Source organism: Sebastes fasciatus, chromosome 10 (genome assembly GCF_043250625.1).
Source record: "Sebastes fasciatus isolate fSebFas1 chromosome 10, fSebFas1.pri, whole genome shotgun sequence".
NCBI classification, from domain to species: Eukaryota; Metazoa; Chordata; class Actinopteri; order Perciformes; family Sebastidae; genus Sebastes; species Sebastes fasciatus.
In genome coordinates, this window is record NC_133804.1 from 11,223,927 (window position 1) to 11,246,857 (window position 22,931).

The following is a 22,931-nucleotide window of genomic DNA, read 5'->3' on the forward strand; positions in this document are numbered from 1 at the left end:
TCATTAAGAAGCAAATAAATAAACACAGAAAGTTTGCATATCGGAAAGCTGTCAGCTTCAGGCCAGCGTCTGCTCACTTCCAGCTTGATGGAGAGCCTTCTTTCCCGGGCAAGCCCCCAGACTCGGGGCCGATGAATCAGCCCGATTGGACACATTGGCAGTTGTCATGTAATGATATTGCCTGAGTGTCGCACGAACAGATGCTGACATACTGTAGAGGCACACAGAGGGTACACACTGGTGTTTCTAGGAGAGTTTCTATGTGGGGCTGAAAACCGGCACTGATCTGGCTGCACACAAACTGAATTTGACATTAAAGAAGACCTATTATGCTTGTGTGCTTTTTTCCTTTTCCTTTAGTGTGTTATATAGTTTTATGTGCATGTAAAAGGTCTGCAATGTTACAAAGCCCAAAGTCCACACCAAAGGCAGTTACTCTCCTACACAGAAACACTTCTTCTGAACTGCTTGAAACGCCTCGCTTGAAGTCTTGCCCTTTCTTCTACAACGTGGTGATGTCACCAAGTAACGCACTTTGCCTAGCTTGGCTTTTCGGGAGGGGGGAGGTGGGGGCAGGAGCTCAAACAAAGCGTTTCAGACAGAGGTTGAAAAGAGGTGCTGCAGCACAGCCGGTATGAGAAACATAAAGCATTTTGTGAACATCAAAGCATTGAAACATGTTGTATGCACCTGGAAAAAAGCATAATAAGTCCTCGATGTATTTACATTATGCAATTACCTTTCTATGTTGTAGTTTTCATTGTTGGTGGCGGGTTCCGTCATTCCCGTAGTGGATTAACATTTATTTTCTCATTGATGTCAGCCTCACTGGTTGACTGTTCACTGTCTTTACGCTGTATCAGAACTGTATTAAGTTACTGCTAATGCAATCCAACATTTCCTATTGCTGCTTCACATTAAAGGCATTCAAATGGCAAAGCACAAAGTGGCTTTTGTTGTGAAGCAGTCACAGGAAACACAATGTATTTGTCATGAGGTTAGTGATTATCATTCACTCAGATTGCATCTACAAAACAATGGCCATTTTTGCACAGCAGATAGAAATCAGACCTCAGATGCAACTATTATTAACCAGCTTGTACAGGGTGAGTTTGTTTGGTTGCACTGTAAACAGACACACCAGTTCCTCATCTGTTGTATTTCTGACAGAGTAGCTGCTAAAGGAGTGTTAGCTGTTGTATTAAACCACACTTACTGTTACCACCTGTAAGCACAGGTGTCACCAAATCCACCAGGACTGAAATCTTGCGGTTTACATATTTAAATAACGTGTATGCAATGACTGTCTTTTAAACACATGTGCATGTTCCCAATATACGCTTAGCCAGTAGATTTGTGTATTTGGGCAAGAATCTGGCAATACAATATGTACCATGATACAGTGGTTGTGTTCAATATATGGCGATATATTGCAATACTGTTAGTAAGCAGATATATTGCATTTTTTAAAATCTGATTTTAGGAAAACTGTTGTATAAAGAACAAACCCTATATACATAAAATCTGAGTAAAAAAGTGTACTTTTTAATCCCCATTTGCATTTATCACAGTCCCTTTAACATCCAGCATCATAGTACTACTTTGAGGGCACATATCTTTGCAAATTAAATAAAGTATTATAATATATACATATATATATAGTATATATATGTATTATAATATATACATATATATATATATATATACAGTATATATACTGCTCTCAAAAGTTAATCTTTGCATGTAAACTATTAATTTAAAATTGTGTGTGTTTTTGAGGATTGATACATTATGACAAAACGTAATATTGCGATACTCAATATTTTCTTACACCCCTAGTCATCATTTTCTGTAAGCCTTAAGAAGCCTTAAGCAGTCTTTATGTGTAACTGCATGTACTACATAACACGTTTCCATTTCAATGCCGTTTAGCAGCATGCAAATTTCATTTATTACTGTTTGTAACACTTGGTTAAAAAGTACAAACCTCAGACTGAGAGCAAATATTAGTGTACTTCAGTGGAATGCAAAACTGTAACATGAAGGAGCTGTAATATTCCTGCCTTAACATACCTATCAGCATTGCAAATCCAGTGAGGCAGGCAATTTGTGTCTGGCTAGACATAAAATTTAATGCAATTTTGCAGAATTCTGTAACATTTTGCTAAAGGTGATCTCAACTCCATCTATTTCCTGTCCTCACCTTGCCTGATCCCATATAATTACAAACCGTCACTGAGTACCTTCGATAAAGTGGTTTAGTCTGACAAAGCAAAGATAGTGCAGCCACATGCATTAAGTTCTTTTGGAAAACGGCATGGTCGGATGCACGCACACACACACACACACACACACACATACGGAGGAGTTATCTGTCCCCTCCTGTTAAGTCTTGTCTTGAGTTGTCGTGACGACCAGTTTCTGACGTGCATCACATCCAATATAATTCCACTTCTTTGACAGCATGCATTATAAATGAGTACACAGAGACACACACACATGCAGACACTGTTTCTCTCTCCCTCTTTCTAAGGTCAGTCTATTGGATTTATTGGCTTTTTGTATATGAAAAGAGGACAAGTAAGAAAGACAGGAAACCATATGTCATACCAGACTGCATACTGGAAGGGGTGCAGTTTGGCAGGAGGCCCTTAATGATTTAGGGGTCCCAGAGATGAGCAGGGGCCCTGGATCTGGGCAATATATTGACTCTGTCTGGAGCCCATATACTTTTTATTCTAATCATAATACTAGACATACAGTAATGACATTTTCTGTTTCAATCTCTGCCCTAAGTGGTGGTGGTAGAAATATCAGATTCTCTAACTCTGGTTTATCACATCTTGGGTCTTATTTTCATAGCTCTGGCCATCGTTTCTGTTCTAATATTGTACTCATAAAGGTATAGTAATTGCTGAGATATAAGAGCACCGTGACATCGCTAAAACAAAGTCCAGCGGAGGAAAAACAGTTATTCAGATGGTCTTACAGGTTGTAGACAAGGCAATAGTTTAGGCAACTTATCTAAAACAAGGTCAAAACAGAAGTGAGGGCTCCGGAAAATGAATGCTCTTGTTGGTCTGCAAACTGTGATAAATGTTGGTCTTGATGAGGTTACATGTGAAGATCAATACCTCATATGTGTCTGTTCAGTATGAAGCCATGGCCAGCAGCCAATTAGTTTAGTTTAGCACAAAGACTGATAACAGGGGGGGACAGAGAGCCTGGCTCTTAAAGGTAACAAAATGTGTAACTTGTGTTTACGTTTAGTTTTTTGAGAAGATTAAGCTAGGACGTTGTATCGTGTTAAATAGTGAGCTTTAGAGGTGCTGCAAGGTGGTGGTTTGTTACCTTTTGACAGAGCCAGGCTAACTGTTTCTTCGTTTTTCTAGTGTTTATGCAAAGCTAAGCTTCTCATCTAACTCTCGGCAAGAAAGTGAACAATATTTTTTTTGTTTGTTTGTTTTTTCCCTAAAATGTCAAACTATTCCTTAAAGTTCAATGTCATTCTAAGTGATAGATGATGATCAAAACCTACAAAAATAAGATCTGAGTTGTAATACACCAGAATTGTCATTTAGTAAAAGAGGCAATTCCGCAAGATGAAAATACTCTGTTATAAGTAAAAGTCCTGTATTTAAAATGTTACAGTAAAAGTCTATAAATACACAAAATCTACTTAAGGGGACAGCGTGCAGCATTTAGGGGGATCTATTGGCAGAAATGGAACATCATATTAATAAGTATGTATAATCACTTGAAAATACAAATCGTTGTGTTTCCGTTACCTTAGAATGAGCCGTTTATATCTGCACACGGAGCTGGCCGCCATAGTTCTACAGTAGTTCTCCTACACGCTTGGCACGGGAGAAGTTTCAGTTGTTTCAATTCAATTCAATTTAATTTATTTTTATATAGCATCAAATCAAAACAGAAGTTATCTTAAGATGCTTTTCATATAGAGCAGGTCTAGACCGTACTCTATAATTTAGAGACCCAACAAGAGATCCCCCATGAGCACTGGTAGAAACCTTGGGCAGAACCAGGCTCTGGGTGGGCAGCCATCTGCCTCAACCGGTTGGGTTGAGAGAGACAGAGAGAGAGACAGAGAGAGACAGAGAGAGCGATGCACAGCAACCACAATAATAGCACAGCAGCTGTAAGTAGTAATAACAATAGGACTAATAACAATAATCAATAGCAGTGGATGTAATATATCAATAATAATACAGTTTTTCTCAATTGTTTACACACAAATACTGGTACTTGACACATAATGACCTCAACATGTAACTCATGCACCAACCCCCTGAACCAATTCTGCTAAACTACAAGCACAATTCCTGCTTTACACTCAAATTGCAGTTCTAAAACACACTTTTTTCAAAACACTACACACAATTCTCTGCATTTGGCACAATTTTCATGAAGAAAATCTCGTTTTCACAAGGAACACACTGTCATTCAAAATTCTAAAGTCAATTGCCCTACTATGCACACTGACTCATCACATGGGCAAACACCTGTCACACAGTGTTACAATTAGCAATCAGTTGATGCTTTTCATGGCTGGATTTGACATGCTAAGCGATATTTCCCCCGCTGCTTGGCCAGGGAAAACATTGCTTGTGATGTGGATGAGGTGCTGTGGTCAGACCGAAACAGAAGAGAGGATGCAGCATAGTTTTTTTTACTGTAACTGTATACAGTAAATTCTTCTGTTGTTTTGTATGTAGACCACTATATGTGCAACTTTGTGTTGGTTGGGATGTACACTGTGTACATTGTTTTTGTGGGGAAAATAAAATATATTTGTTACCGTGTATTTGTGTGTTCTGAGTATAAAAACAATATTCTAAAATATTTTACAACACACTTATGTATGTACTGTCTGTAGTAAGTGTAACACTGAACAAAAAAAAGGCCTAAGTCATTATGATGAATGGAGAAGAAGTGTTTTCCATTCATCATAGTGTTTTACATTGAGCACATCAGTGTTCAACTGGTTCTTATAAATGTCTATTCATATGATGGTTTGTGTGTGTCATTTGAAAACAAAATACCATTTTGAGAAGAAATAACATTGTTTTGAATGTAAAGTTTCATTTTGCAGGAGAATTGAGGGGTTTTGCCCATTGTGTGTGTGTTTTTTGATTTGTGTGTAGAGTTCTGAGAGTATGAGGCATGCTTTCAGAAAATGTGTGTAAACAATCGAGAAAAACTGTAATAGTAGTAATAATAATAGAAAAATGACTACTCCTACTAATAATAGCAGTAATAATAAAAGAAATATGACTACTACTAATAATAAACAGGCTGATAATGATGATAGTAGTAGTGGGTGTCAAGCAGGAGCAACCACAATCCAGGCGTAACCCAGATCCATGGATACCTGGTTGCAATCTGCAACCTCTCCGCTAGATGTCGCCAGATCCTACACACTGCACCTTTAAGAATCAAAAATAAAACAACCTTCTTTTCAGTGTTAGCCTATGTGCACTGTGTATTTTACTGTGGTACTTGGTTACTTTCCACTACTGCTCCAAAGACAAGTGCAATGGAGGAATGAGCACCATTATAATGATTGCAGATATACAGCAAGTGCAAACTGGTAGACTCATTAACAAGCCTCAATGGCCTTCAAGTGACAAGACTAAGCAGTGATGGTAAAATATACACTGGGTACTGAGCTTGCAGAATTACTAGTAAAAGCATTATTTTTTTAAGCTTTCTCATTCATTGATTTAAATAAACATGCAGAAGTGGCAGCTGTTTGATGTGCAACCCTCAAGTATCTGCAGGTATATTGCAGGTAAACCGAGAAGGAATTGACCGAGCTGCTTTAACAGTCAACTCAGGTTTGATGGAGTGCAGTGAATTTAAAATTAGTTCAATGTGAGTAAAGAGCTTAATGCCTTTAAAAACCCTGCACAAGGATATATGGCCGAGCCATCTATCATGTGTGGGTGTCTGTATGTATGCATTTGTGTATATGTGTGTTTGCGACGGAGAGAAAGTATATGCGTGTTACAGAGACAGAGAGATAGAGAGAGTTCATGAAAATGCGTTAACCTACAGTATGAGTGCATGCACACTCACACACACACACACACACACACACACACACACACACACAGGCACACGCATTCCTTCATCGGACCAATATATCATTGCACTCACAGACCAAATGAGGCAATCGCTCAAAATTATTTGCATATAAACTAATGAAATATTACTGGGTGAAACTCAGTTGAATGTTAATTACAAAGGTAATGCACTATTTGCTGATTAATGGATCGTCTCTCTTTTGGGCAGGAGATGGTACGAGCAAGTGGATGATCAGTGTGGGGACAAAAAAAGGTGATTCCAGTGAATGGAGGTAAGCAGGTGTATAGAAAATGTATTGCTAGGATTAGAAAATCCATGCAGGAGGGGGGGGACGAGGAGAGGAGAGGAGAGGAGAGGAGAGGAGAGGAGAGGAGAGGAGAGGAGAGGAGAGGAGAGGAGAGGAGAAAACGAGAGAAGAGGAGAGGGGAGGAAACGAGAGGAGAGGAGAGGAGAGGAGAGGAGGAAACAGGAGAGGAGGTAACGAGAGGAGTAAACCAGAGAGAAGAGGAGGAAACGGGAGAGTAGGTAACGAAAGGAGAGGAGAGGAGGGGAGGGGTGGGGAGAGGAGGAAATAAGAGAGAAGAGCAGAGGGGAGGAGAGGAGGGGAGGGGAGAGGAGGAAATAAGAGAGAAGAGGGGAGAGGAGGAAACAAGAGGAGAGGAGAGGAGGAAACAGGAGAGTAAGTAACGAAAGGAGAGGAGAGGAGAAAACTGGAGGAAAGGAGAGGAGAGGAGAGCAGGGGAGATGAGGAAACAGGAGAGTAGGTAACAAGAGAAGAAAGGAGAGGAGAGGAGAAAACAGGAGAGGAGAGGAGGAAAGAGGAGAGGAGGGGATCCATTGTTGGGAAGCAAACAGTTTTGTTAACTTCAGTGGACATGGTCACACGCCACAAATTCTTGTTTTACTGGAGTGGGTGAAATGAAAATGCATTATTCATTTATAGATCATTAATTATGAATCCACCAAAAGCAGGACGGGGGGCCGAGGTGTGAAGTGTGCAAGTCAATGCATTTTTTTGCTAAGGATACACACTACATATTTCATCTCGCTGTTTGACCTCAGAGTTTGTAACAAGCTCCTTGTGATTCCAACGAGTTGAGACAGTCAGAACAAAGAACATAATAAGTGCAGGACTACATTCACTCTTTAAATATGTACCACATTCATCTCTAAAGAGTGAATCGACTGACACTGGAATAACCCTTTTGGAACAGTCTTGAGAAATAACAGCATTGTCTTTTTTTTTCGGAATCACACTTTAGTGTTGGTGTTAATGTGTAATTTTCCGACCACTCACTGCACTGTTTATGTCTCTGTAAGGATGAAATGCTGGAGCAATTATCCTCCACATGAATGAATCTCAGACACACACACACAAACCTTTACTCCTGTATTTGTGAAGACAGTGTATTGCCTTAATTCCCTGAAAGTTTGCACTAAACACTAATCATAATTGCTGATCCAATGAGAAGACCAAAACCAGCCAACATGTTAGTCTCTCAATACTTTTTGCTCCAACCATATGTTCCCACAAATATATTGCTTTATTTGTAAAAAGTGTTAAGCAATTTCCCTGGGCACTGTAGATTTTAGTAAACATTACTTAAACAGGAGTAAATACTGCATTTGATTGGGAATATTTTCAGCTTAATACACACTAATGCCTGTTTGCAACAGACCAATTGATTGGCATCCGGTAGCAGTGGGCGATACCACAAAGTTTGGTTTTGATCTGATACCAAGTAATAAAGGGCCAGAACTGCTGATGCCGATACCGATACGACATGGTTACCGATACTTTTTAGAATTAAAAGCGGCTTATGTACTTTCATGTTGCTTTCGGGAAACATGTTTTTTATTAATGTAAATTGGATAAACAAAGTGCAAACATGTATTTGTTGAGAACAATGTATGTTTTAAAATGTTTTTAGTGCAAATAACAAACACTAGCACAAACTACCCTCAACTATTATTCAGAGCCGTGAAATACACAAGAGCAGCAGTGAGAAGCAAACAGTACAACGGAACGTTGTTTTCTACTCTTTGATGAAATACAAATGAGTGTAGAAGAGAGAAACCGATCCCTTTTTTTTGTATCGATCCTATTAAAGCTAAAATCGATATTGAAAATGAGACGTTGGTATCTGTAGAATCGATATTTTCCAATCGATCCTTCAACCCCTAGCCTCCAGTATTGCTGCTTGCAGCTTTCTTGAGCACTGATCACCCAAACAACTTCACGCTCAACACTGCGCTTCCTTAGGTCCTGAACAATACACCCGTCAAGTGTGAATTGGATCGGATGAACGATCGAAATGTTCCCTTGATCTCTGGTCTCTCCAGTCTCTATTTCTTTATCTGTTCTTGAATGTACTGTAGGAAGCGACGGAGAGCGAGCTGTACTCAGCATGCCATTCGGTGGCGTAAAGCTATGTTCATGCGACAGAGCAACAGTCTACAAGTCATTTTCAATGGAAGCCGCTGACATGACGCTACAAATCAAAGTTGAAGTGGCTTCAACATTTTTCCAATCCCCTTTTCTCTCTCCCCACAATGGAAGAAAAATGTATTCCTGCTGTTAGCCAGTTCCCAGTGTAATTTAACAGCATAACTACGTCAACGAGCGCTTGAGAAACACTTCAACAATGGCTCGGCGACAATGTAGCTGCACACACCTGGCTGTTTTGCAGCTTTTGACGTTCATAGTGTCAACATAGCATAACAGTTAATATTCTAGCAAGCGGCGGAAAGTGAGCTGTACCCAGCACGCCATTCAGAGGTGTTACAGTTAATAGGCGTCCCTTCTCAATACACTACAAAAGTGTATACATAACGCACTACTAATAAATATGCCCCATAGAGCTCAAGAGCTCGCACTACCTTGGGTCCTCACAATACGCCCGCCAAGTGTGAAGTGGATTTTTGAGAAAATCGAAGGACAAACACACAAACAGAGACCAAAGATTAGTTACGGCAGCAGAATTGATTGTTTGTGGAATTGAATCAAAATAAACTACAGTGATCCTGTTCATAGTAATAAAGACACATGTCAGCCAGTGCAACTGTGTGGCTCATTGGTGGGTTTTTAATCGTTTTTGGACAACAATGGAGGTCAATGACCGAGTAAGCTATATCAGGCTTTCGATACACTGCCAATATTTGTTTGTAAGATCAATTCATAGTTTATTTTGGCCTTTTCGTAGGATTTGTTGACATTAAGAAAAATATAGAAAGTCACCTGACTTATCTTTCAGATGATGACAAACGATCAGTTGAGTGTCCCCACTACGTGATGAATACATAAAACACACACACACACACACACACAATTCTTGAGATAAGTGTGCCCTTCAGTAAAAAAAATGTCAAAATGAATAAAATTAGTGATTTACCGATTGTGAAATGCTGGGCCAATACTGATGTTTTTGTTTATTTTGCCTTTGCCTTTATTTATCCACCTTTTGTGCAAGGGAAACAAAGATTTCTTCATTATTTAATAATAACTGAGCTGTTTTAAAGTCACTCAGCAAGTCTTTGAATGAGCACAAATTCAATCATATAAATGTATGAAGCAACCTTTAATATAACCTTCTTTCACATGGAAAAGATTCTTTTGTTTTTTAAATAACTGCTTCAAAAGCCTTTTCAGCTGCTACACATCTTCCTACTCAATGATAAGAATGTTTCAGTACTTACATAGCCCTACAAAAACATTTATTTCATGAAACATTACATAATTACAATTAAATGTAAATGTAAAAGCGATTGGAAACATGCAGTGTTTCTCACACATAGACTTTGGCGGGCCACCCATATATTAATGGCCGCCCAACTATATTTGCCGACCCATTTAAGCATTTTTTATTTTTTTATCCGTCCGAAAGAACAACGCCATCCGCGATCAACAAAACCACACATGCAAACGGTAGGCTACCCGCCATCATGCCAGAGTCGTGTCCAGTCAGCGGCTTCTTCTCTGAATCAGCAGCTGGTTACTGTTGTCCGAGACCGACCGCAAATAACCAACACAGAATTTTGTCAGCGCAAAATTGATGCAACACAACTGGTAAACATCGGCCACTGCCATCGGCGAATGTCATCTTATTTGCCGATAGGCCGATGGCAGTCAACAAGGCAAATATTGGACGAACATCAGTATCATCCCTAAAATGAATACAAACAATGCAACTAATAAGCTCATTTTATTCTATTCTTTTCTGTGGAAGACATTTGCTTATAAACGTATTAAGTTTTTCAAACATTGAACCTCAATAAATATATCACTCACATAAAAAAACAGTGAGAAAAACAAGCACACAACAGGTAGAAGTTGTCCAGCTACCAAATCAAGGGTGACGGGTATCAGTCTGGACAGAGAAGCACAGAGCAAATCACCTGATGGTCTGCTGTCAGGAAGTCAAGATAGCCGCTAGTCACTCCATCAGAGCTAAACTCACTCATGCAGCTGGTGCCTCGCAGTTAGCTTCGCCAGAGCTTAACGCTTCATAAGCGTACAAAAGGTGCTTTCGAGCTCTACACAAACATATGCATGTGAAATGAGCAGTTTGCCTTCTTTTCAGACTAACAGACTATGCATAATGCATGCCCCCAATGGCAGCCCTGCTGGAGTGACTGAGAGATTGATAGATTGATTGATTGATGATGGCAGTTATGACTAATTCATTAAAAATCTAAAGCTGGTCGTGCATGTCACTCATCGGAGGGTTGAGGGAGTCCACTGGACATATTGAGCCTGGGTAAGGCGTGTGTGTGTGTGTGTGTGTGTGTATTTGTGTTTCATGCTGACCACTCCTGACAGAAAGTGCTATACACACATGCATACACACCACTCAAGTTGCACCCAGAATCAGTGGTAATTATACAGACTAAAAAAAAAGTCACAAATGTATGCAGTTGCCATGAATATGCAGCCAAGTGTGGTTTTACTCTGTGGGGCTCAACAAAGCTCTAAACTATGTTTGCACAGCAACAACAAAACCACAAGCAGTGTTAATGTGTTCACCCGATAGTGCATCTCTGTAGTTTATACGCACAGAGACATATTTGAGCGTGACAGTATGTTTGCATATATGCATCATTATACACAACTCTGTTGGGGGGCAGTGTGTATAAAGGAGAACCGCACAGTAGCTGCACAGAACAGCTGTAAGCAAACATTGCATCAGACTTTGCAACTAAAAATCAGGGTCCCTGTCATGTTTTATTCCGATTTGCACTTCATACCAATAAATGCATAGCAACACAATGTAAAGAGGAGTGTGAAACAATGTTGAACATTGTCCAATTCCATAATTCATGTGTCAACAGGATCCTTTGGAGCTGAACAGATCAGAGGATTTTGTGAACAAATTATGCAATAAAAGCAAAGACAGAGAGTGACAGGGGAAATGGGGGGAATTGTAAAAGGAAAGGCAAAAAGACGTAAAAGTCGGGAGAAAGTTTCAAAACAAACTGAAGACATCAATGAGAGAAAGAGATCAAATGAATAATTTGCCATTATATATGCAACCCCTGTTTCCTAGAAGTTACTTTCTATACAACTAATTTATTTTGCCAGATATGTTTTGAAGGAAATGTAATTTCTACTTGAATTTTCTCAAGAAACGTAATGCTACATTCTTGTACCAAATAGAATGAGTAGGGAGGTGGTGCACAAATCAGACCAGTCCAAGGTTTGCATCAGAGTACCTCATGAGGTTAGATTTAGGCAAAAAAAGCCATTTGTTTAAGAAAATAGTTGCAGAATTTGGGAAATACACTTATTAATTTTCTTGCCCAGAGTTAGATGAGATTGATAGCACTCTCACAAAAACAAAAAACAATAACAAAATCATCCAACCAGGACCTCTAAAACTCACTAATTATCTCACTTTTTTTAATCAAAATAAAAAAAGAAACCTAACTGAAATTTTCTAATTTACGTTAGTTAACTGTATGTGCCAGGCTATTTCTTGGCTGGAACCAGTATCTTCCTGGAGTCTTTGCTGGTTGCCTGGTCTCTGGTTCCAGACAAAAAATAGTCCCCCTGTTTCCAGTCTTTGTGCAAGAGTTGTCAATTCTGCGTTTTACTGGGAGTTATGTTATCGGACCAGTGACTTCCTGAAGTCTCTTCTGGTTGCCTGGTTTCCCCCATTTCAAGTCTACATGCTAAGGTAAACTAGCTGGCTGCTGGTGGTATAACTTCATACTTTGGGTTCAAAAATGTGAGTGGCATCATCTTCTCATCTAACTCTTGCCAAGAAGGCAGAAAAGCGTATTTCCCAAAATGTCAAACTTTTGCTTAAAGGCTATGAAAGATTGTGGGTTTGGTTAAATGTCAAACTATCATGTCAAGTCTCATGATTTCAGTCTCTGTTGACTTGTTCAATGCTTAACCCAGACAGCCATCTTTCCTTTTTAGCTCTGAGTGCCTCCAGAAACCCTCACAGGTACTGCATTTAGCAGAAAAAATATGCTCAAATCATAACATGGCAAACTGCAGCCCAACAGGCAACAACAGCTGTCAGTGTGTCAGTGTGCTGACTTGACTATGACTTGCCCCAAACTGCATGTGATTATTATAAAGTGGGCATGTCTGTAAAGGGGAGACTCGTGGGTACCCATAGAACCCATTTTCATTCACATATCTTGAGGTCAGAGGTCAAGGGACCTCTTTGAAAATGGCCATGCCAGTTTTCCCTAGCCAAATCTTTGCGTATCTTGGAGCGTTATTTAGTCTCGCTATGATGTTGACTTGGTTGGTACCAATGGATTCATTAGGTTTTATAGTTTCGTATGATGCCAGTATCTTCACTCTAGCTTTAAAACTGAGCACGCTACAAAAAAATTAAGTTGCGTTAATGCGTTAAAGAAATTAGTGCCATTAAAACAAATTTGCGTTAATGCGTCATTATCGCGTTTACTTTGATAGCCCTAATCAAAACGTATTTGTTGTTGCAAATCAGTAATATAGAAGCATATTTTCTTGGAGACAGGGTTAATATATAACTACTCAGTGAAGCCACTTTGAACTGTTGCAAATTAGATATGAGACCAAAAGCCAAAAACATCTTTGACAGTTTCTCTGTGTGGGATAAACCGTCACACACACACACACACACACACACAGTATTCATCCCTTTATTCATATTCACACATACACACACACAAACTCTGTCCATGTCTGCAGACCGCTAACTAGCTCAACTGTTTGTCAATAAATCAAAGTGTGTCTTTGTCAGTTGGATGGTTAGACACTAAACACACACACACACACCATGAAAAAAAAAAAGTTGGCAGCTTCACATACAATTAGGAAGCAGGCAACGGTCTCCCTTCGGGTTAAAAGCATCAACTGGCCCCGCGTATGGCACTATTTGGAATTCTCTTTAAACACAAAAACATCTGCATGAAAGTGGGAGCTTGTTTGTGTTTGTTTGCACGCACTTGCACATTTGCATGGAAAGGTTTCTTCTGTCTTCAAAGGAGGAAATGCAGCAGAGCCGAGCATACCTAGAGGGAGCAAAAGAGCTGCAGTGTACCAGCCCTTCAAGCCTGCTCTGCATGCTTTATGTGTCCGACGGTAACAATATGTATGCATTTCCACTTTCAAAGAGAACAGTGAATATTTGAATAAATTGCAAACTGACAGGGCATGCTTTAGAGAATCAGAATGAATAATGTGCGAGGGATCTCTCTCTTGATAAGTCCAGCTAGTTCTATACCATTATTCTGTAAAATGAGGAGATAGAGAAGGAAGTAAAACATGGAGGAGGAAAAAATAAAATACGAAACATAACTGAACGGTGAATTAAAAGTAAGGGAAGAAACATAATAAACATGCAAATAGTGTCTTCCTCTTCTATGTAGAGCCTGACACAAAAGTGTTTAAAGCGATGGTAGGCAGAATATTTTTGGCATCATTGGGCAAACATTCCATAGTAACCTTTCAGCATATTGTAATTCAAGTGTTCTGAGAGATAACTAGACTTCTGCACCTCCTCATGGCTTTGTTTTCAGGCTTTAAAAAATCTAGCCCGTGAGGGTAGACTTTGGCCAATCACAGGTAATTTCAGAGAGAGAGCGTTCCTATTGGCTGTTCATTCAACGGAGGCAGCTGTCAATCACTCATGAACTCCGATCAAAAGGGAGCGCTAATCAATTATGAATTAATATTCTGTTACTGTATTGCCTATTTCTTGCCTCAACTGTTTTCAGAAACATCTTGCAGTGTACTGTTTAGCTGTAAAATGAGGAAGTTTGCTCCGGCTGGTGCTTGGTATTTCCTCAACTGATCTCAACATGGCTTCCGGGGTCACAAACTTTCTCATTTTACAGCTAAACAGTAAACTAGAAGATGTTTCTGAAAACATTTGAGGTGAGAAATAGACATTACAGTAACAGAATATTGATTCATATTTGATCAGCGCTGCCTAGTTTGATCGGAGTTCGCGAGTGATTGATAGATGCTTCGAGATGGAAAGGCTCCAGATCGGCTCTGATTGGTTGTTTTCCTCCGATCTGTGAAATCTTGCAGATGCCATTAGGAGCACCGGAGGACACAGAGGCACATGATTTTTTCAGATTACCTGTCTCATGCACTACTGTCAGGATATAGTGACCATATTATAAAAATAACTTATTTGCTCCAATTCTACCTACTGCAGCTTTAACCAAAGCCTCGGTCAAATTTCTACTAAAGCTTAAATATTAGGAGAAATATAACAGGGTCTGGCTGTGTTTGCCAAGTTAAATATGCAGTGCTGCATTAGTATCACAGACAGCTTGTCTGCTTGATAGCAGAAGACATATCAGTGAAACCTTGCCTCCAGCTAGACGGAGAGTGAGCAGAATCTAACCATCCGATCTGCTGAGCCTCTCCAGGTGAGCTGAGCTCTGGAAGCCTGGCTCACTGTTGTCTGAGTCACCGGCTGCTACGTTAGCACGCCGCCCAATCTATCCGACACAGAACCGCTGCCTGCTGCTTCAAAGACCTTCTTCAAAATATTCCCCTCCGCCTCTCCATCTCCACCCGATCTCTCTTCGCCACTTTGTACCTGCAACAGTAGGCTGAAAGCTCTCCCCCTGCCTTGTCAAACGAATAGAATGGGCTTTGAGATGCTATCTTGCTGAAACGCAGCGTATTCCGAACAGATGTAACTCACAAAGGATGGAATATATAGAACAAGACAATTGGAGGAGTTTTGTTACTTAGACGGGTGAAATTCAAGGCATTAATATGCGTGAGTGCATCTGCACGTGCATGTGGTCTCGCGCATACATATTGTGTCTTGCTGTACAGATGATGATTGGGAACAATGACATTTAGTTTGGTAAATGCCAGAGCCTAATGGGCAGAGTTAAGAACAGTTAATGATGTCTGGTGTGAGGCTCTGCTGACTTAGTGTGAAGACATTAGAAAGACAGAGGGACCTGTTCTCTTTAACAGTCAGAGCTCCGGTTCAGGTGCAACGGAAAGGATGCGTCCTCACATTTAAAGACCTCTAATGTTCGCCACCTACTGTTTCCTTTTTTGCCTCCATTCCTCTCTAATCCTATGAGTTTACTATTTGTGGCCTTCTTTTTTTAAAAAGCTGACTCCCCACCATCAACTTCCTTGGTCTCCCATTTCCTCCCATTCGGACTCGCCTTCCCTCCCCCCGTCCAATCATTTCCTCCCCCAGTCGTACTCCGGCATAAATCACCTCTCCGCGATAGTTTTAATGGCTTTTTAATGAGCCTAATGTTTTCTGTTTTAATGAACTTCTTACATCAGCCTTAATCATTTTAGGGGGATGAAAAATGATTGAGAAATGGCCTACATTAATTTAATTTACTGTTCAATCTGCACAGCCCTCTTTACAACCCTGGGAAGGCCGGGGCAAGTAGGAAAAAGGGGTAGTGGGGGGAGGAATGGAAGGAGGAGTGGAGGATGGTCCTGTGACAGAGAGGGATAAGAGAAAAGGATTTTTAAAAAGGAATACGCAGGAAAGTTGAGGCAAAAAGCAATGAATGCTTGGAGGAAAAGAGAGGAGGGGTTGTATAAAAAGAGAAGAGGAATGGACTGGGCGGCGTAGGAGCTGTAATTTATGAGACCATGCTATAGGCTTGTTGTTCAGGCTTATCTCCAATTAGGCTGCATTGTTGAGGCCTGCCAATGCTAGTTTCTACCACTCTGTGAGACCAGCAGATTTACATAGCCATTAACACAGCAGGCCCTGAATAAATGAGCACAATATTCAGCATCTGTTGCTACGTCTGAGTTTTCTGTCTAGCTTTTGTTGATTCTTGCTCATTCTCGCTCTAACTTTTTTTTTTTTTTTTTTTACTTTCTCCATCGCTCTTTCTCCTGAGTGACACTTAGAGTTGTCATTTTGCCAACTTTAAATTAACGGAGCCATAAACCAGCTGGCGTGGCCTTACAATCTAGGAGCGGAATATCATCTCTTCCTGTCTGCAGTTTGTACGTCGGTTTACCCAAGGACACCTTACCTTGCCAGCGCGCTGGGAGAGTCAGCCCCCCGTTTCTCTGTGTTGATAGTAAAAGGCTGCGAATATGCCAAGGCTGGCTGCCAAGATTGCTTTGCACTACCTGAGCTAAGTTGTCCTTTACGGTTTGTGTGTGCGAGCGAGTGTACGCCTTGGCTGTCCTCAAGGCTGGAAGCATTGCCATGCGCCACTGATTATATGAAAAATCACAGCTGTGGCTGGTTACTATAAGTGCTGATGTGTTTAATGATCCATTCCTGGATTTGTGTGAGGGGTGGACACAGGTCTTGGTAGGAATGAGAACGTTAATGTTGAAAGGAAACCAAACACATATATTATTCTATCAAAAACAGATTGCTGTCTGTCACCTGTGACATTTTTCATATAGCTCATCTCCAGTTGTGTATGTTTTTACGTGCGTGTGTGACGGATGTGCTTGTCCCCTAACAGACGGACATGTTGACCCCGGCTCCGCCCTTACGCTGACTGAAAGAAGAGATCCAGATAGGGGACACAGTCCTGCCCCGCCCCTCGGAGGTAGAGACTGACTGATATGTCTTCCTGTCTGCTTAAGATACCTGACATGCAGATCCTCCACAGCCCGCTGCCTTCACACCATTTCTGTATTAGTATCCACCTGTCTCAGCTCAGCAACCACTTCACTATTTTTTCATTCTCTGTTAATGTCCAGCCGTCAATCTTTTCTCCTCTGTCCCTCAATCACTTTCGCTTATATTCTACTTTGCCAGTCCGTTCCATACAACCAATTTTAGACCTGTTATTGTTAGGGCTCCATTCAAAATCAAGAATAAAACAGCATTTCAACTGCATGCTATCATTGTCAGGAAATCTGTGCTATTTTGAGTTGTCGAGGCGTTTGACAAAGTCAATTTCTTGTTAAAAAAAATCTCAAATCTAACCACCGCGGTGAGGTTTTGTTTTCTTCTTTTGTGACGTTTTTTTTTTCCAGCACGGTTTGGAATGATGTGATTTGAAAGCAAGCGGTATTGTTTGAGATACAATCAGATTTGTTTCAAAGTCGATAAGAGATACTTGTCAAGATGCTTGATATTTCGTGTGTTGTGGTCTGGAACATATTGAGGGAGCTGTTGTGAATACGCTCTTCATAGTTTGAGCAATGTAGCGAGGTGTATTCTGAAGGTTGTGTTTGTAATTGGTTGCAATTGTCTAGTACTGGGATATGATTTCATGAGTTATTTACTATGCAACAGGTGGCCAATGGTGAAGACAGGCACTCAGTGCATAGCCACTTGAAAATGATGCTATTTAGATGTCTGAGCAGGGGTGTACACATTAGTGCTGAAAGAAACCAAGGGCATTACCACACCGTTTTAACACCTTTTTAAACACACTTACACATTTCACAGCTGCCTGAGGCTGGCCTCAACTGATTTATCCAGGTCACCAGGCTTCACATGGAACGTGAGGCCATAGGCACGGGCGTTGCCAGACTGTTAGCACCGCTAGGCCCCGGGCTCTTGAATCACACCTTTGTTTTACTGCTGCAAAGAATCATTGTGCTGTCACTGTGCTAAATCGCTCTGCAATCTTAGTAAACACTTTATTACATTTTTAATGTGAGCCAGCCATATGCACACTAAATATGCTGCAAATACTAAAGCTTAAAACACAGAGTGCATTCATCCACATAAAATTGGAAGCAACAGCACATTATTGTCATTGACTTGTGCAAATTAAGCTTATTCATTTTCTAGGGATGGCAATGTTGTTCTATCAGTCGGCCAGTCCACCACTTTGGCCCACTTTGGCTGAAATATATATAAAAATTAACATTTCCATTAGTCTCAATATATTATGTATATTATGCTTAGTGCTAATTAGCAAATGTCAGCATGCTAACACGCTAAACTAAGATTGTGAGCGTGGTAAACATGGGTGGGCAACTTTGGGGTCTAGTGTGAAGCCAAAGTAGAAGTGCCTTAAACTTGTATTCTTTCTAACAGCCAGCAGGGGGCGACTCCTCTGGTTGCAAAAAGAAGTCTGATTGTATAGAAGTCTATGAGAAAATGACCCTACTTCTCACTTGATTTATTACCTCAGTAAACATTGTAAACATGAGTTTACGGTCTCAATCACAAGTCTTCTTCAATACAGCATGATGTTCTTTTGGTAAATTATGGTCCCATTAAGAGTAAAATAGACCATAAAGCAGGGTATGATTTAGGGCGTGGCTACCTCGGGATTGTTAGGTCGCTACCACGGCGTTGTCCGGTCTGGGAGTTGTCCATGTTTTCGTTTAGAACTTTAACCCTTTCACGGTGTCTTTTCAGTTCATGAAAGTTAATTATAGCCTTTTTATTGTCATCTAGAAATGTCTTATTCAGCATCCAGTCGTACTTAGCTCCACCCTCTTGTGTCACTTCTGGTTGCAAAAAAACAAGATGGCGACGGCCAAAATGCTGAACTCGAGGCTTAAAAACAGCAGTCCACAAACCAATAGGTGATGTCACGGTGAATACGTCCACTTATTAAATACAGTCTATCGGTAAACATTATATCTGCTAGATATCAGCAGTTAGCATTATAATTTTTAGCTTGTTAGCATGCTGTCATTAGCATTTAGCTCAAAGCACCGCTGTGTACGCTACAGCCTCAGAGCCGCTACCTTGGCCGACTCTTGCACCGAATTCACACTCAGGTGAAGTACAGCTCGCCGCAATAATTAGCCCAAATGTTTCTGCGGCTGGGAGTCCGCATGTTGAAGTGTCTTTGGGCAAGATACTGAAGCCCAAATTGCTCCCGAAGGCTGTGCCATCGCTATGTGAATGAGTAGTTAGATTAGATCCTGATGGATAGGTCGGCACCTTGCATGGCAGCCTCTGCCATCATTGTATGTGTGTGTGAATGAGTGAAAGTTGTAGTGTAAAGCTCTTTGAGAGGTCGGAAGACTAGAAAGGTGCTATATAAATGCAGTCCATTCACCATTTGTGTTTCAGGAGGGAACTTTGTAACATAAGTCAACATGTCAAAGGAATGGCGGGATCTGTTTACTGATTGGCTGCAGCTACTCTCTGGCCACACTTCGCAACTAAAAGTTAAACTTTTCCCAAATTTTAAGTTTGGCCGCAGAATCGCTGAGCCCGGGAGCGAACGCTGCAGCTTTTCATAGACATTGCATGACAGCTCACCGCAGGCCGCGCTCCGCCGCTGCTCTGAAGTGACCTACCTACCTAACCTAGCTCTGATCTCGCATAGCCAGCAGCTGTTATGTGAGCTGAGAAGCCACAGCAGGTGCAAGAACCTACGTGTCTGCTCAAAATGTTGATAGATTTGTCACAAGGCTTTTTTTGGAAATATAGTTGCTGATGGGTGTTCCACATCTTCCATGCAAACCCTGTTGTTGCAGTTGGACGTACAGAAGAATCTAGCACCAGAAGCTAACTAATAGCATCTTTTCTTAATTTTTTTGTGGCAGCAACATGACCTACCTCAAAGTCTCTGAAATCAAATGTCTGACTATTTCAATTTAGTGGCTGTTATACTGTGATAAAGTACATTGTGTGGGAAATTGTGCAAAAACAGTGCTTTGTAGGTGTTGAGATTTCCTTTTTTTTGTTTAACAATAGAACCACAGACAATCTTTATCTGGGCTGAGGACCTTCTTATCATATGCAGCAGTAGATGGATTGATAAATGGATGGGCGCAGAGGTGAAGAGCAGCGCAGGTATAATATGCCATCAAAAAGTGTGCAAGGAACGCCATTCACTGTTTCTAGGTAACAACAACAGTTGCAGCTGTTATCATATTGGTTTCTCTTTGAAAAGTCAGCAGCAACCAAGATCAAAGTTTAAATAATTTGAACTCTGAGCGCAGCGCTTTGTGGCAATTTCGAGCGCCAAGGGTAGCGCTTCCTCCTAGTAGTGCGGCAACGTTATCCCTATAGGAAAACAATGGCACAGCCAGTGGAGCGCGATTTTACCGCTGATCATATGTGGGCGGCTTAAGCATTACAGCATTGTTTCTGTTTTGTCCCAAAAATATCTTTAATGACAAGTTGAATATGAGTCCCAGCTCAAAAAATAGGATCACATTTTTTTTTTTTTTTGCTTCATCCTCGCTGATAGTGAAGCAAAAGAAAACAAATCGAGTGTAAGTTGCCTTATTGCCCATAGTGTGTCAGCTCCATGTGCCGTGTATACTAGGGGTGGAACGGTTCACAAAATTCACGGTTCGGTTCATATCACGGTTTTGGGGTCACGGTTATCGGTTCGGTTCGGTTCGGTACATTTATGTCAGAGCGAGGAGGTCATGTTCTGACTTCAACATGCTTTTCAGTTATTTGGCAAAAATAAGTTAACAAATGTTTGCCTTAACAAAAGTATGGCTTACATAAGGAACATAAACACTTCTTCATTGTCAAATCTTAATTGAAAGAATAAGTCTTCTACAGTACTTAGTGCAAACAAAAAATACAGCTTTGTTATTTTCATATAAATATGATGTAATTATAGACTAAGGCCATCAACATAAATTGAAGCATAAGCTCAACCAGAACTACACAAAAAACAACAGCAGTATAACATACAGTACAGTATGTCTCAATTCCCTGATTATCAGCTCTTAATTGAAATATTAGTTTTTCCACTCAAAAAGTGCAGTATTTGGAAAGGAATATGGTTGGATTTCTGTGCCACTGTATTATAAAAATAATTAATAAATATAAAACACATTACAGGGATTGTGCTGCTGGAATTACTGTGTTGCTTAAGTGTATAGCGCGGCTCAAGTAACGTTACGTTAATCATATGCTAAAGTCCAGCATCCTCAACGACTGCGCAGGGCTGCAAATCTTTCACTATAGAGCTCCCCAATGCTTTAGTTGTGTGTTTTGCCCTGTCTGAATCTGCATGTAGAGGCTGTTTAAATGCTGCGGGGAGAAGGCACCGCTGCTCTTTCCTACCCGAAGTGTTGCCGCTAGCATAAACCACACGTGTTGCACAGTGCTTACACACAGTCGCCGTTTTATCCACCACAGCAAAACGATGCTGGTGGATCCTCTAACTGTACTTTATCGTGTCTACTCGCCATTTCCTTAACTGACTGACAGCCGCACTCTGCACTTCATCCGTGACGGGGGCTGGGTCACGCTTCATCAACACATGCGCAGTAAAATCTGGTCTGCTCTCGCCAAAATTGAGCCAATAGCAACGCACGACCGCAGCTTCAGTTACACTGTGCATGTGTTAAACCCCGTACCTCAAGACCCATGTCCTCCCCTGTCCCAGCATCCTTCCATAGGCCTTGATTTCTAGTGTGACAAAAAAAATACACAATCAGCCTCATAACTTATTTCAAATGAACCGAACAATTCATACACGACCCGAACCGTGACTAGCGAACCGAACGGTTCGGATTTTTTTACCTGAACCATTCCATCCCTAGTGTATACCGTATTACCATAGTTGTATAAAACTTATCTTGCCCTCTAACTTATTATTCATTCAGCCTTCACTTTTTTGGCCTTCTCATTTTACATTTTCAAACCTGTTCGTGTCTTCACACACACCCATCAGCCATCAGCCAATCTCCAGACCTTCAAACTGACTCGTTATGTAACCATCTCCACATAGACAGGTGGGCTGGACATGTCACAGTCAATCTACTCCCCCAAGACTTTAACAAGCCAAAGTGGATGGACAGGCCATTTCACCGGCTTACCCTCCACCAAAAAGAAACTAGTTCTGGACAAGCCCTTGCTCAAATGCGTGTGCGTGTGTGTGTGTGTGTGTGTGTGTGTGTGTGTGTGTGTGTGTGTGTGTGTGTGTGTGTGTGTGTGTGTGTGCAAACACAGTGAGATTCTGCCCCCTTTCGCCTAAGGACACTTACATAAGACTGTCAGAGCGAGACAGGAAGGAGCGAGACAGAGAGCAAGGTGAAAGACTTAGAGACAGTGTGTGTGTGTGTGTCTGTCTTTCTGCCTGTCTGTCTGGGTATGTGGGTAGGTTGGTTGCTGGAGGGTAATTAAATGTAATTTTGTCAGCTAACCAGCTCCGGCTCCCTTTTCAGACATGGGAATCCACAGAAGTAGAAAGGAACCAGATGGGTCATGGCCAACAGGGGTGTTTGTGTGTGTGGATTTATGTGCAGGTGGGTGGGTGAGAGAGAATGAGACAGCTTTAATTCCCATACACCACCCCTTGGGGGCTGGAGGTGGAATTGAACATAGTCTGGAAGGGACAGCTTTGACAGCTTCCCTAAATACGCCCAGTAATGTTTTCACTCACACTGGACTGAGGGAGATGTAATCTTAGCCTGGATGCACATTACTGGCGCGAAAAGCCCTCACACAGTC